The sequence below is a fragment of the Dermacentor albipictus genome, chromosome 1 (genome assembly GCF_038994185.2).
Source record: "Dermacentor albipictus isolate Rhodes 1998 colony chromosome 1, USDA_Dalb.pri_finalv2, whole genome shotgun sequence".
NCBI lineage: Eukaryota > Metazoa > Arthropoda > Arachnida > Ixodida > Ixodidae > Dermacentor > Dermacentor albipictus.
Genome location: NC_091821.1, coordinates 144,339,635 through 144,354,601, shown reverse-complemented (window position 1 = coordinate 144,354,601; position 14,967 = coordinate 144,339,635). Strand labels below are relative to the sequence as shown.

The following is a 14,967-nucleotide window of genomic DNA, read 5'->3' as shown; positions in this document are numbered from 1 at the left end:
AGACGCGTCATAAGGCAACCGTAGACAGATTGTGATGTCGCTCGATAGAGCAGGGTACCGACAATGTCACCCACAGAGTAATAAGCGGTCTCAAAAGCAGCTGCTGTAAAATAGGAAGGCGCAGCGCCAAATCTATAGCGAGAAAACGCAGTGAGAAAAAGACACCCCGAAAAATAAAACGCAGCACGTGCGTCGCAGAAGCCCCAGGAATTCCACGCGCTGGCCAGACGCGAAGGCAATCTCTCTCTCTCTCTCCCGAGAGACACTCACGACTTTTTCGCAAATGAAAAAATCATGAATAAAGACGAGAACATTAAGCTACAATCCTCCCTTCGCGGGGAGCACGATCGACTGCAGACTGCAACGAAACAAACAGAGAAAAAGTTAAATAACATGGAAACGTGCTCATGAACGCCAACGCAGCAGTTTGGTCCGCGGGAAGCGCGGGAAAAGGAAGAAAAAAGAGTGACCTCCTCCTCTTCTAATGCGGAATCCCAGACGCAGGAAGAAAGATAAAAAGCGCTGAGATAAAAACGGATGTAGTAACTTAGAGTTGAATGCTGCGTCCGGTATAACAAAGGTTGCGGTGTGATTCTTTGTGTGTCCCTCCGGCCACGTCTTTGACAGCGCACGGGAAATGATCTCGCGGACCACCAGCCACGAAAAGTCAATGCTAACATGGTAAGCTTAAAACAGATAAAGGTGCCTCGCAGAAACCTAGCCACATATATATATATATATATATATATATATATATATATATATATATATATATGTGTGTGTGTGTGTGTGTGTGTGTGTGTGTGTGTGTGTGTGTGTGTGTGTGTGTGTGTGTGTGTGTGTGTGTGTGTGTGTGTGTGTGATTTACGAATAAACGATGATTTCTTGGGCGGGTAATGTGAGCGTCTTAAATACGAATTTGGAAATAGCGGAGCGCCTTAGTATGAAACATGACGCTTGCTTGACACGAAACGAATGATGCCTACATTACGGCCCTTCTCTGAAAGTCAGACCAGCCTATAAGGTAAATTGCAGGCGCTACAAAACAATTCACGTCCCTCACTCCGTGTTGGGCGTCACAACAATTCTATTCGTTGCATTTCTCTTCGTTTCGTAAGCATCCGTGAATGGCCCGCGCACGGCGCTGTTTACGCAAGAGCAGGAAAGTTGGCACGGCGAGTGATGAGATGGGATGAAAAAGAACACGAAACCTGAATTATCCTTCTTGTCTCCTACAGGGTAATCTTCCTGTATGAGTCAGAACATCGTCTACATAACAAAGATAGCAACAGTGGAAGTTGCCGCACTTCGCACTCCGTCCCATTCCTTGCAGAGTAACATGTATACGTACGCTGGTTAACCACTCAGATATTCAATAAAGAGCTTTCCCTCTCATTCGCACACAGAGCTCCATCTTTTCACGACGTAGTACAACACGGGTAAATTAAAGTGCACTATGGGTGCTCCGCCATCATCATTATCGTCGGATCCACCGGCATCATCGGAACGCCGGCATCGGAGCCAGCAGTCGAAGAAGGAGAGGACGAAGAGTCTGGAGAGCGCGAGCGGTGGTTCGAAGCTCAATTGGAAGTTTCTTTTACAAAATTGAGAAGTCGCATACCTCCTCTAAATTTTTACTTACACAGGTCTGGTCTCGCAGTGCTCTTTTTGCAGTGAACCTGAAACTATTGAACATTACTTTCTCTCGTGCCGCCGCTTTCTAAGACAAAGAAAACTATTAGAATACTCATTTACCAAACGTGACCTCTCGCTAACCTCACCAACCATTCTTTCTTTTGGCGCGACTTCACTGGGATCCAGCCACAGGGATGCTTTTCTGGCAGTTTACAATTTTATTAGAGACACAAAAAGAGTACCTTGCTGAATTTCTAAAATTATCCATAATTTAAATTATTTCATTTCTTTACGTTTACTTATTTTATCGGAATTCCTAACAATATTTATTACCCTTCTAAATTACAGTACTATCGTCCCACGCTCCACTATAAAAATCTAGTTTCTCTCTACTTCTAACCATACGGAAAACCGCCTGCTTCTTGGCCAATCCCCCATAGTGGGTACGCGCCACTGTTTGGGACACAAGACAAGACAAGACAAGCTCCGCGAGCGCTCTGCAGCGCGCGGCCTGCCAGGACTAGGGCCTAATGGCGTGGACTGAGGGACCGCGCCCCACATTGGCGCCCGTAACGTAAGGCCCCGGCTGCGTTCCGGGACGGACCATGATCGTGGGGAAGGCCAGCGGAGCCCGTTCCACGGCCAGTAGCGACGCCTGCCTGGTCTGGCGCGTGACCATCTCCGTGGTGCGAGCTGCAGCTCCGGCGTTAGCTGAGGGGCGCTTCTGGCAGCTCTTCCTCTGTAACCGTCATCGGCTCTGGCATCGGACAAAGGGGCGGAGCGGTCTCCTACGCGCTGCTGAAGCTCCCAGCGCCACCGCTGGAGAAGGGACCTGCCGGCGCGGTTACTGCGTCAACGCGACAAGTTGTCGAAGCACGGAGACCACGCTTGGCTCCAAACTTGGCGGTGCGAACACGTCCAGCGACTCGGAGACGTTGGAGAGCGACGACGACTTGACCGTTGACCGTAAGGGAGCCGCCGAGGCATGCAAAGGCAAGCTGTTGAAGAAAATCGCTCGGAAGAAGCCCTCGTCGGGTGGCGAAGCTGAGCACAGGAACGGCGCGTCGTCCTCGTGAGCTGAGAACCTCATAGGCGCTTGAGGTCGGTTGCCAACAGTAGTGGAAGCGGCACCGTTCGAGCGACGACCATCATCACCTGCGATCTTCCCGTCCTGTTAACTGCATGCTGCGGTGCCGTGTGGTCTCTGTGTGGTGTAATGGCAGCGAGCGGGCGGCTGCTACTTCCGACGACCTGCTGCGTACACTCGTCAGAACGAGGTAGAGGACGAAGACCAAGCCAGGTATGCCTCCGGGAATGGTTTAGGGCCTTCTGGTTCCTGCAAGACCTCGACAACTCGGAGGTTCCACCACCTGGTCCGCCGCATCTTCGCGAAGCGTATGTCCGGGAAGACAGCCAGGTTTAGGGCCATCGGGTTCCTGGAAAACCTTGGTGACTCGGACGTTGCCTGTTCCACTGATCCTCGTTTGGTGCAGCATTTTGCAAGGTTTGCCCACCACCGCAGATGCGGTGCCGTCGCTGCAAGCCGCCGTGTGACCATGCCATCGTCGACTTCGCAGAGGGAGGGGCAGTATGGGAACTCCGCCATCATCATCATCGGAGCCACCGGCATCATCTCGCTGCTCACAGTCTGCAGCAATCGCACAACCGAACCGTAAACAAACACAGGGTCTCTCTCTCACCGCCACAGACTCGTTTCTCCAGAAAGCCCTGAAAACGCTGACGGAGCATGGCAACAATTTCGAAATCCTGCAGACTGTGCAGCGCAGTGTCGCCGTAGCAGTGCTACCCTCTACCCCTATCCCCACAAACCACCTTTCGAATTGCCAAATAGACTCCAGTAACATCCGTAACGCGCATGGGACTGTCTGCCTCCAGCAAAGAGCTCCCAAGATACCTGAAACTAAAAACCGAAACAGAAGACGGCACAGGGGCACCCTGGCTGACAACGAAGTAAAAAAAGAAATTTCTGGACAGACGGTGCCCTCAACACCAAACATGGCGTCCACTTGAAACGTAGGCAAAATCCTGCGCTCCCGAGCCACTTAGTGCGTCGGGCAGTGACGTGTATAAACAATGCGGCATTGCAACAGCAGCAACAGCAGTAGTCGAGGCAGCAGAAGCAGCAGTAATCTGGAGTGGTGGTTGTGAACAGCTGGCGTGCAACAAGCCAGAGCAGGAAGGGTAGAAGAGGGTAGAAGAGGGTTGTGGTGGTGGTGGTGGAGGCGGCAGCAAGGCTGTTGTCGCCAGCATTGCGACAACATGTTGGCGTGCAAAAATGCTGGTGTGCAGTGGAGCAGCGGAAGAGACTCGGGAGGAATGAGCTGAGTCATTGCCGAGGCTTGTCTACAGGAGGGACTGCTGCTGCGGTCGGTCGAGGCTACTCGGCGAGCAGTGTGTCACGCAACGCTCACGGCGGTGTGTGGCATTAGCGGCATTCCCACACCTTGACCGTCTCTTCGACGCTTGCCAGTCCCCACGTACGGCGCCGTTTGGTGGAAATCGAACGAGGTGCAAAAGTGTGAGTATGCCTCGAGGGCCTTGCAGCAACGCTCCCAGACGCGCAACGTCTTGTCATCCGAGCAGCTCAGCAGGTGCTTGCCGCCGGGATGGAACTTGACACCACGCACACAGTTGTCCTGGCACACCAGGGTGAAGATGGCCAGGCCTGTGCTGACGTCCCACAGCTTGATGGTCTTGTCCCGTGAGCCAGGAAGGGTCCCGCGCCCTGGGCCCTGCCAGTACCGCTGCCGGCCGGCCGCCTGTTGCTGTCTCCACTGGCGTTGCCACTCAGGTGCGGGTGGGCGCTCTCGGGCGCCCACGTCATGCACTCCGCCACGTGGTCGTCATGCTCCCGAAGCTCCAGTTTGCACTCCTTGGCGCCCACCACGCACACACGAACCACCGGGTCATCATTGGAACAACTGACCAGGAGGGAGCCATTCGGAGTTTACCCGAACCATGCGCACAAAGCCCAAAATATGTGCATCACAAGGAGTGTGACAAAAAAGCTCCCCTGTTCCATCGCATAGGACCCTCAAGTAAACGCTTCGAACACGCGTTAAATGCAATCTATAACGATATTTTATTTATTATTATTATAAGTATTACTATATTAATGTTATTATAACGTTATTATTTCTATTATATTATTATTATCATTAAGCATGGACGCTCGGCGAACAGGACACTTGGGTGACGACATTGCACTAACATTCTTCTTCTTATTATTATTATGGGGTTTTACGCGTCAAAACCACCTTCTGATTATTAGGCACGCCGCAGTGAAGGACTCTCGAAATTTTTGACCACCTGGGGTTCTTTAACGTGCACCTAAATCTAAGTACACGGGTGTTTTCGCATTTCGCCTCCATCGAAATGCGGCCGCAGTGGCCGGGATTCGATCCCGCGACATCAATAATCCCCCGAACTTATAATACTAGTCTCAACAGCCTTCCCTGCATTTGGAGAACGTCTGTCAAAGTACAGCTTTAAGAAATACATGCACCATCATCGTGAATTCTAACTGTTGCCGCATATGACTAGTAATTTTTTTTTTGTAATCGCTTCTTATTTAGGCATTCCTACCGAAGTTTCAGCAATAACAGTGTATATTATTGTTGCTTTACTTACCTTTTCAGTCAGCATTTTACCATCCAATATATATATATATATATATATATATATATATATATATATATATATATATATATATATATATATATATATATATATATATATATTGTAAGCATTTATGCGGACTTCATCTTCATCTGTACAAAGTCATCATCAATCATCGGCTCGTGTTCGTTTTTGCGTCGGCGCCATTTCTCCTTCTTGGAATAAAGCGTCGTCTCAACCGTGGTATTTCAAGTGGTGGAGGCGCTTTAAGATCCCTTCGACCTCAATCCACTTCAAGATCTCCCCTGGAGCTACGTTCGGGACGCCGCTTACGCCAAGAGGCCGCCATGTCGCAAGACCAGACCGCAGTATCCACCAGCTCGGTTCAAGTGCCAGCCACCCCCAATACCAGCCCTGCCAACAACCGGTATCGCGACCCTGAAATCTTCTCTGGCTTGCCTGGTGAGGACGTTGAAGACTGGCTCGACAACTACGATCGTGTCAGCGAATACAACAACTGGAACGAGACATCGCGGTTAAACAACGTGCCATTTTACGTCTCTCAAGTAGCCAAGACATGGTTCCTGAATCATGAGAGAGACTTCCGGGATTGGTCGTCTTTCAGGGAGCAGCTACGGCGGATTTTCGGCACGCCCACGGTTCGTTCAGAAGTTGCGAAAAAGAGGCTGTCTGAGCGCGTCCAGCATTATGGCGAATCGTATACCTCGTACATTGAGGACATCCTCGCGCTCTGCCGCCGTGTCGACAGTGCCATGCCAGAACCTGATCGCGTGCGACACCTTCTTAAGGGTATCGGATCTACTGCCTTCAACGCACTCGCCGCTCAAAACCCTTCGACAGTGTCGGACGTCGTCTCCGTCTGTCAGCGCCTCGACGCCCTGCAGTCAATCCGCTTGCAACCGGACTTTTCCGACAACCCCCTGGCAAACAGTATTGAGCTCCGGTCTATCATTCGAGCCATAATTCGTGAGGAATTGCAAGCGCATGGCTCAACCCCTTGCAGCAGCGCTCACGTCCAACCTGCTTGCTTCTACTGACCTGCGCGGTATTATTAAGGAGGAATTGGCCTCCCTGCAGACCGCCCAGCTTACCAACGCTTCTCCTTGCCCACAACCGGCTTCTTACGCCCAGATTGCTGCAATGCCAGCCGCGCCGTCTCCAATTACACCATCTGCGCCTGTTCACGATCACCTGGCACCTTTAGTCACCCGAGCTCCGAACCCGCCTTACTACTCTGCCTGGCGTTCGTCGAGGCCTATCTGCTACTACTGCGGCTTTCGAGGACATATCTCCCGGTTTTGCCGACGCCGCCAGCAAGACGAACGTCGTGGTTACGCGGCCTTTGAACGCGATGAGCCACCTCCTCGCGTTTACCGCACTTATGACGATAATCCTCCTGTTCGCCGATCTCCATCTCCAGCCGACTTCTCCCAAACCGCACTCAACACACGTGCCTCGAGACGCCGCTCCCCATCGCCGCTCCGACGTTCTGTTTCGCCACTTCGACCTGTCTCCCAACTCCATGTCCAGCGACCGGAAAACTAACCAGTGCAGTTTTTGGAGGGAAAACTGCATCACCGCGAAGTGCTCCAAGTCCTCCTGAACGTCCTTCGAACATGTTATTGGTGTCTGTGGAGGGTGTGCCTTTGTTAGCTCTGATTGACACGGGAGCAACTATATCTGTTATGCGTGCCGACCTGTGCTCTCGTCTGCGGAAAGTGAAGACGCCTTATACTGGATCATCCCTGATTGGGGCTAATGGAGCAATCATTCGACCATCAGCCCAATGTACAGCACGCGTCTTCATTGATGGTATCTGTCATCACATTAAGTTCGCGATTTTATTCCCGTGCGCTCATGAACTAATTTTAGGTTGGGACTTTCTCTCGTCAGCGTCCGCTTTAATCTCTTGCCGTCAACGTGTAGTCCATATGAGCGAGACAGTTCATTGCAGCGGGAGTACCGATGAGCCACGACTGCGGTTTCTCACCGCTGCCGATTCTGTACTGCCTCCCGGCCACGAGCAAGTCATAAGTCTCTCTTCTACGGACATCACCAATGGTGACGTGTTCATCACTCCTTACGGTCGCTGTCTTGCCCGTGGGATTGTCTTCGCTTCCTGCATGGTGCGGTTCAAAGAAAGCTCTGCATTAATCATCGCTTTAAATGCGACCACTGAGACAATCCTCCTACCTCAAGGCTCCGCAGTGACCTGTTATGTGGATACCCAACCAGTCTCCCTGCTTCCTCTTGCCGCCTCGCCAGCTCTTCCTCAACAGGACAAATCTGCTTCATCTGCCCTTACTTCCGTGATAAGCCCTGACCTTACTGCTGCTCAACATGAAGCGTTGCTAAAATTGCTTACGAAGCACCAGGCCTCCTTCGATATGGATACTTCGTCCCTCGGACAGACTTCCGTTGCCTTCCGTCGTATCGACACCGATGGCCAGACTATTGTACGCCGTCGTCCCTACCGAGTCTCTTTGGCCGAACGCAAAATCATCGAGGAGAACGTCGCCGATATGCTGAAAAGAAATGTCATACGTCCCTCCGCCAGTGCTTGGTCATCACCCGTCGTTTTGGTGCAGAAGAAGGATGGATCGGTACGATTTTGTGTTGACTACCGTGCGCTAAACAAGATCACCCGTAAGGATATATATCCGATGCCCCGTATCGATGACGCCCTTGATTCGTTGCAAGGCGCGCAATATTTCTCCAGCCTTGATCTTCGCTCCGGATATTGGCAAATCCCAATGCACGAAGCGGACAAAGAAAAGACCGCCTTTTCTACTCCGGATGGTCTTTATGAGTTTAATGTAATGCCTTTCGGTCTATGCAATGCTCCCGCCACATTTGAAAGAATGATCGACACGGTTCTTCGCGGCCTCAAGTGGAAAACCTGTCTATGTTACCTCGACGACATCGTCGTGTTTTCCTCGACTTTCACTGACCATCTGCGACGCTTAGATGAAGTGCTGACATGCCTTTCTAATGCCGGACTTCAACTAAACACGAGGAAGTGCCGTTTCGCTAGCACAACGATTAAAGTCCTGGGTCATCTCGTTAGCAAAGACGGCATCCAGCCCGATCCGGATAAAATTTCCGCGGTGCTCAACTTTCCACGTCCACTTCGTGCAAAAGAACTGCGCAGCTTCATTGGACTCGCCTCATACTTTCGACGTTTTATCCGGAACTTTGCCAGCATTGCCTCGCCCCTCCACAAGCTCCTTGCTAGTTCCAGTTCCTTCGATTGGAACGATCAGTGTGAAGCCGCGTTCCAAGAACTCAAGCGCGCACTAACATCCCCACCTATTCTTTGTCATTTTGATGACAAGGCGCCCACATTAGTGCATACTGACGCCAGCGGTCACGGAATTGGTGCCGTACTGCTGCAGCGCGACCACGAATTTCGCGAAAAAGTTGTTGCATATGCAAGCCGCACTCTCACTTCCGCGGAAAAGAAGTACTCGATAACCGAACAAGAGTGTTTGGCTGTTGTCTGGTCCATCCAGAAATTTCGTCCATACCTCCACGGTCGACATTTCACGGTTGTGACCGACCACCATGCCCTATGTTGGTTGTCGACGATCAAAAACTTGTCCGGGCGCCTTGGCCGCTGGATACTCCGATTGCAAGCATATGATTTCAATGTAATATATAAGTCCGGACGGAAGCACCAAGATGCCGATGCTCTTTCACGATGCCCATTACCACCATCATCGGAGCACATCACATCACCTTGTCAAATTGGCCGCACGGAGGACGCTTCGTCTCTTACACCGACTTCTTCCTTGACTTCACCAAACCGCCTTTCAGTGCTTTCCACTCACCAGCGCGCCGATTCCTATTGCCATAGTATCATCAATCGCCTTAGCGGTGTTTCATCTCCACCCAATGCCAGGCTACGGAAACAACTCAAACTGTTCAAGTTTGAAGACGACGTGCTCTACCGGTACATTTTTCACCCAGAAGGCCATCGATGGGTTCCCGTTCTACCGCGCTCTCTTCGCGCTGCAGTTCTGCAGGCCTCACACGATGACCCGACGTCAGGCCACTTGGGTTACAACAAAACACACGAGCGCATACGCAGCCGATTCTATTGGCCAGGCCTTTCCACGAGCATAGCTCGATATGTTGCCTCGTGCACGCTTTGCCAACACCGTAAGCGACCTACTACTGCTCCGGTCGGGACCCTACAACCACTTCCTTGTCCAGCACAACCCTACTCTGTCGTCGGCATTGACCTTTTCGGGCCACTCCCACCTACTCCAGACGGCAACCGATGGATCGTCACTGCTGTTGACCATTTGACCCGGTACGCTGAAACAGCCTCAATACGCTCAGGAGCTGCCTCAGAAGTAGCGGCCTTCTTCTTGCAGGCTGTCTACTTACGTCATGGGGCGCCTCACGTTCTTTTGAGCGACCGAGGCAAGACATTTCTTTCAAGCACTCTTCATCAAGTTCTGCAAGCGTCCAACACCGTGCACAAGACAACATCTAGCTACCACCCTCAAACCAACGGCCTAACAGAGCGATTTCATCGCACGCTGTGTGACATGCTATCCATGTATATTCAACCTGATCATCGTAACTGGGATGCGATTCTCCCATTTGTAACATTTGCGTACAACACGTCTGTTCAACGGACCACCGGATACTCTCCGTTTTTCTTAGTATACGGCCGCCACCCAACCTCATCACTCGACGTTTCTTTCTTCTCTGGCCCCGTCAACGCTTCACCATTCATTTGCGACCAGTTTGTGTCTCGTCTTGCCCAATGTCGTCGTCGCGCCCGTATGAACACTGCAGCCAGCCAAGACGATCGCAAACATCGGTACGATGCCTCTCATCGCGCCGTTTCCTACCGCCCTGGTGACGATGTGCTTCTATGGACCCCTGCGCGAACACCCGGTTTATGTGAGAAGCTTGAGTCTCAATATCTTGGCCCCTACAAAGTCATCGAGCAGACCTCGCCGGTGAACTATCGCGTTACACCTGTTGAGGCCCCAACCGACCGACGCTGCCGCGGAACAGAGATCGTGCACGTTTCTCGCCTGAAGCCCTTTCATATCCGTTCCACTGTCTAATGTGCGGCCAGGCTGGCCACTTCCGTCCACGGGGGAAATTAGTGTAAGCATTTATGCGGACTTCATCTTCATCTGTACAAAGTCATCATCAATCATCGGCTCGTGTTCGTTTTTGCGTCGGCGCCATTTCTCCTTCTTGGAATAAAGCGTCGTCTCAACCGTGGTATTTCAATATATGTATATATCAGGCACGTACCCAGGGGGAGGGCCCGGGGGGGCCCGGCCCCCCCCCCCCCCGAAATCAAGTGGCATACCCCCCCCCCCCCCCTCCCCACCCACGCCACCACTCCTCACACATTCCTAAAGCGCCGCCAGATCAATGTTGAGACTTCGCAGCTGTGCATCGGTCAGCATTATGCTGCCTTTTTCACTCCTTTTAGATGGCGGTAGTTATCGGCATCTCTTGTAATGTGAAGGACAGTTTTCTCGTAGATTCCGCACCCGCGCGATAAACTTGAGATGCGTTCAGTTGTCACCATATATTCAACCGTCACGCACATAGCTGTTGCTTTTGTTAGTTCAACCTTCTTTGTTTAGGCTGATCCTGGGACCAGGAGAGGGATGCGGCTGTTACTCAGATGTGTACTCTCATGGAACGAGTTGCGGCCGGAGAAAACGCCAATTGCGTTTAACTTATCTCTTTGCTTCATTGTTTCCTTGACCTACGACTCGCCGCGACGCTGGCAGATGCCCGGAACCATATACACGTGATATGGGTTAGATAAGGTGGGAAATAATATAATGTGAAAGAGCGTCCATCATGGAACCCTGCAATAACCCTTAAACCCATAAGCAAGATGACTGTCGCCCGTTACCTCGTCTGTTTTCCCTAACTGTATAGCGCTTTTCGTGCAAAATTGGCAACTGGAAACAAAAATTGCAAGGAGTTGAGTGATTAAGCGATCTACTAAGGGAGATCGAGAGCCAAGGCAACAACGAAACTGCAAGCAAAAGCGAATAATAAAGAAGTTAACCGTTGTAATTATGAGAATATTTATGGATCAACATCTTTTTATTTAAAAAGGAAGTAGAGAAAACGCCGCCGGAAGTGGAAAACAATTACTTGTTTTGAATGACGCTTCTACAGTTATCGGTCGAACCGCCTCACGTAGCCACTTCTCTGCTGTGCTTATGTGGGTGTTTTTCTAACCTTCCGCAGTGAGCGCAGTACGTCTAGAATTGCAGAGTCCTGCGCTCTACGCGGTTGTATGGGACTGGCGGCCGCACAGCGTAACGCAATTCGTGGGAACTGTCAAAACTGATCAACAAGGCGAAAATAAATGATATTCGAAACTATAACATGAGAAAGACTGAAGAAGCCGTAACAAATTAACGCAGCCTGAAATCAGTAAAAAAAAGAAACCTGGCATAGGACAAACCATGATGTATGCACTAAAAGATAAGAAGGATAATATCATCAGCAATCTCGAAGGTATAGTAAAAGCAGCGGAAAAATTCTAAGCTGACCTGTATACTGTACCCAGAGGAGTCACGATAGTTCACTTAGAAACAGTAATGAACAGGATACAGAAACTCTCCTATAACTAGCTATGAGGTCAGAAGGGCCCTGCAAGACATGAAACGATGAAGAGCGGGAGGATAAGGTGGAATAACAGTCGATTTAATCAAAGATGGAGGAGACATATTGCTTGGAAAACTGGCGGCTCTTTATACGAAGTGTCTATCGACTGCAAGGGTCCCAGAAAACTGGAAGAATGCAGACATTATACTAATCCACACACAAAAAAGGAGACGTTAAAGAATTGAACAATTATGGGACCATTAGCTTGCTCTCAGTATTATATAAAATATTTACCAAAATAATCTCCAATAGAATAAGGTTAACACTGGATTTTGTCAACCAAGGGAACAGGCTGGCTTCAGGAAGAGATACGTTACCATGGATCACATCCATGTCATCAATCAGGTTATCGTGAAATCTGCAGAGTACAATAAGCCTCTCTATGTGGCTTATATAGATTACGAAAATGCATTTGATTCAGTAGAGATACCAGCAATCGTAGAGGCACTACGTAATCAAGGAGTACAGAATGCTTACGTAAAAAGCTTGGAAAATATTGCTACATGCGTAAGGTATTTGTTTGTTTGAACCAGGCGCGTAGGCGCCATCATTCAAGAAAAGAGGAGGAAGAACGAACTGCGCTCGCGCTGTGAATCTAACCGGTCAGCGCTGCAACCGTTGTTGTAAATATATTTTGTAAATAGTTTCTCGTCTTACTGACTCGTCTTTCGCGTTAGAATATCTACAGAGGTTCTACAGCTACCTTAATTCTACACAAGAAAAGCAGGGAGACACCTTTAGAGAAAGGGAGACACAATTTCTCCAAAGCTATTTTCTGCGTGCTTAAAAGAATTCAAGCTATTAAACTGGGAAGGCTTAGGAGTAAAGATCGACGGCAAATATCTGGTCGGCAGAAGCTCAGCAAGGCTAACGCAGCCTGCAACTTCACCACTGCGAACACTACCACCGATCCGACACTTATTTGGCAGACAAGCAAATTAAGCAGCAGACTAAGTGAGCAAACCTACTGCTTCGTCCTCTCGGTTAAATAACGCCGACAACGGCACTGGCCAACAGGCGTTCGCGGAAAGGAAAGAGCAGCTGACACTGCGGCGGCCAGAGCGGGCTGCAGAATGACGCCGCCGCTCTCCAACACGACCACGGGAGATGAAAACGGGTGTGGGACGCAAGGCGGAAATCCCCCTCCCCCCCAAAACAAAAGACACTGCTGGAGCCATTCTAGCCTGTGGAGATACATAGCTTAACGGAAGCCAGCCGAAAATTGACACAGGCATACATATACATCAAAAAAAAAAAAGTTACGCGAGCGTTCCCACATTCTGGTGTTGTTTGAACACAGTGTGTGGGAAATTAATTTTTAACTGTTGTAAACTCAACGTTTAGTTGGAACCGTAACCAAAGCAGGTGCGATTCTGCTGGAGCCCGATTAGCGGAACATTTATTAGCGCGTACGGGAGACGAGTGACTTCGGTGGATGTTGTCATCCTGTACGTTCACCCAATGAATGGCGGCGAAATGAGCCAAGAGAATTGCGAAAGCAGGCTGACGTGACTCTCTGCACGTATTCAATTATCAGGACACATTTCTGCCCAAGAAGTTTCGATACTAAATGAGACTGCAGGATCGCTTGAGATAGAGGGGCTCCTGTATCGGTACAAACCAAAGGTATACAGGGTGTCCCAGCTAACTTTAGCCAGAGTTTAGAAATATGCGAATGCCCCCTAGCTGGACAGAACTAAGCTAAAGTTGTTTGCCGTCGTTTGGAGATACTCAAAGTATTTTTTTCATTCCGCCTAATTATATAATTAGTCTTAATTATTTAGCAACTTATCGAATATCATAATTAGATTAAAAGTGTCAATGAAAAAATTCTAGAGAGACATGAGAAGCTCACGCTACAGCTTTCTGCTGCTCAATACGTGCTACATAAAAGTGTTTTTCCGAGCGTGAAAGAAGCCCGCGAATACACGCGAAGTGCCCCGAGCGGCCAGTCGCGCGGCAATTTTGCGCGCCTTTGCGGGCTTCCTTCACGCTCGGAAAAACACTTTTATGTAGCACGTATTGAGCAGCAGAAAGCTGTAGCGTGAGCTTCTCATGTCTCTCTAGAATTTTTTCATTAACACGTTTAATCCAATTATGATATTCGAGAAGTTTATCAATTAATTAAAACTAATTATCTAATTAGGCGGAATGAAAAAAAAATAGTATCTCCAAGCGACGGCAAACAGCATGACCTTGGTTCTGGCCAGATACGTGGCATTCGCATATTTCTAAACTCTGGCTAAAGTTAGCTGGGACACCCCGTGTATAATTACTCTGCTCGAACAGCTGCGGCGCTTACAGACAGTGCTCTACTCTTCGTTGCGGAATATCGTCTTGGAGACTGGCCTACAGCACCAGAATATTATCACGGATCACGCTTACCCTCTGCCCTGCTCCCTTCTCGCAAATGCGGCCATCTTCTGAAATTAAAGATGCACGCATAGCTTAATCTCAGCTTCGAATCCCGTGAAGTGCCTGGGTACGTCACTGGCGACACTTAAGCCACAGGCGCGTAAATCTGTGACCTTACGGGGAACGCTGGATTTCGAAACAAAGCTGCCAACAAAATCGAAATGAAGGTATCGATACGACTCGCGCGCACCCGTGCCAATCGCATTTTCGAATTATTTCTCAATGTCAATAATTTCTGACTGCGCTTTACGTCACAAAGCAATGCATGAACTTCGAGAGACGGTTTAGTGGAACGCTGTGGATGAATGTCTGCCACCCGGGGGGTTCTTGTACCGCAGCCTAACAACGAGCGTTTGCACTCTGCCTGCGTCGGATTGCGGTCACGTGATGAACCCCCGACTTTCTGCTCGGCAGCAATTATGCCACAATAATTATTTTATCGGCTTAGTCAGCACACCCCTGCTGCTCCCTATAGCCTCCAACACCAGCCTCTTGAAATGCAAGACGCAGTAGCCATGATGCGAACACGCAAAAAGAGCCGGTCTTTGTGCCACAGGGAAAATGCAAAGATGGCTCTTCCAAGATGGG

At 49.8% G+C, this 14,967-nt stretch overlaps 1 protein-coding gene and 1 pseudogene across 3 annotated transcripts in view; both read right to left on the bottom strand.

Moving 5' to 3' along the window:
- Nucleotides 1-14,967, bottom strand: part of LOC135900072 (TOX high mobility group box family member 4-like) — a 761,125-nt gene that overhangs the window by 220,109 nt on the left and 526,049 nt on the right. The window lies entirely within an intron of this gene.
- Nucleotides 2,177-4,597, bottom strand: LOC135900086 (lissencephaly-1 homolog; annotated as a pseudogene).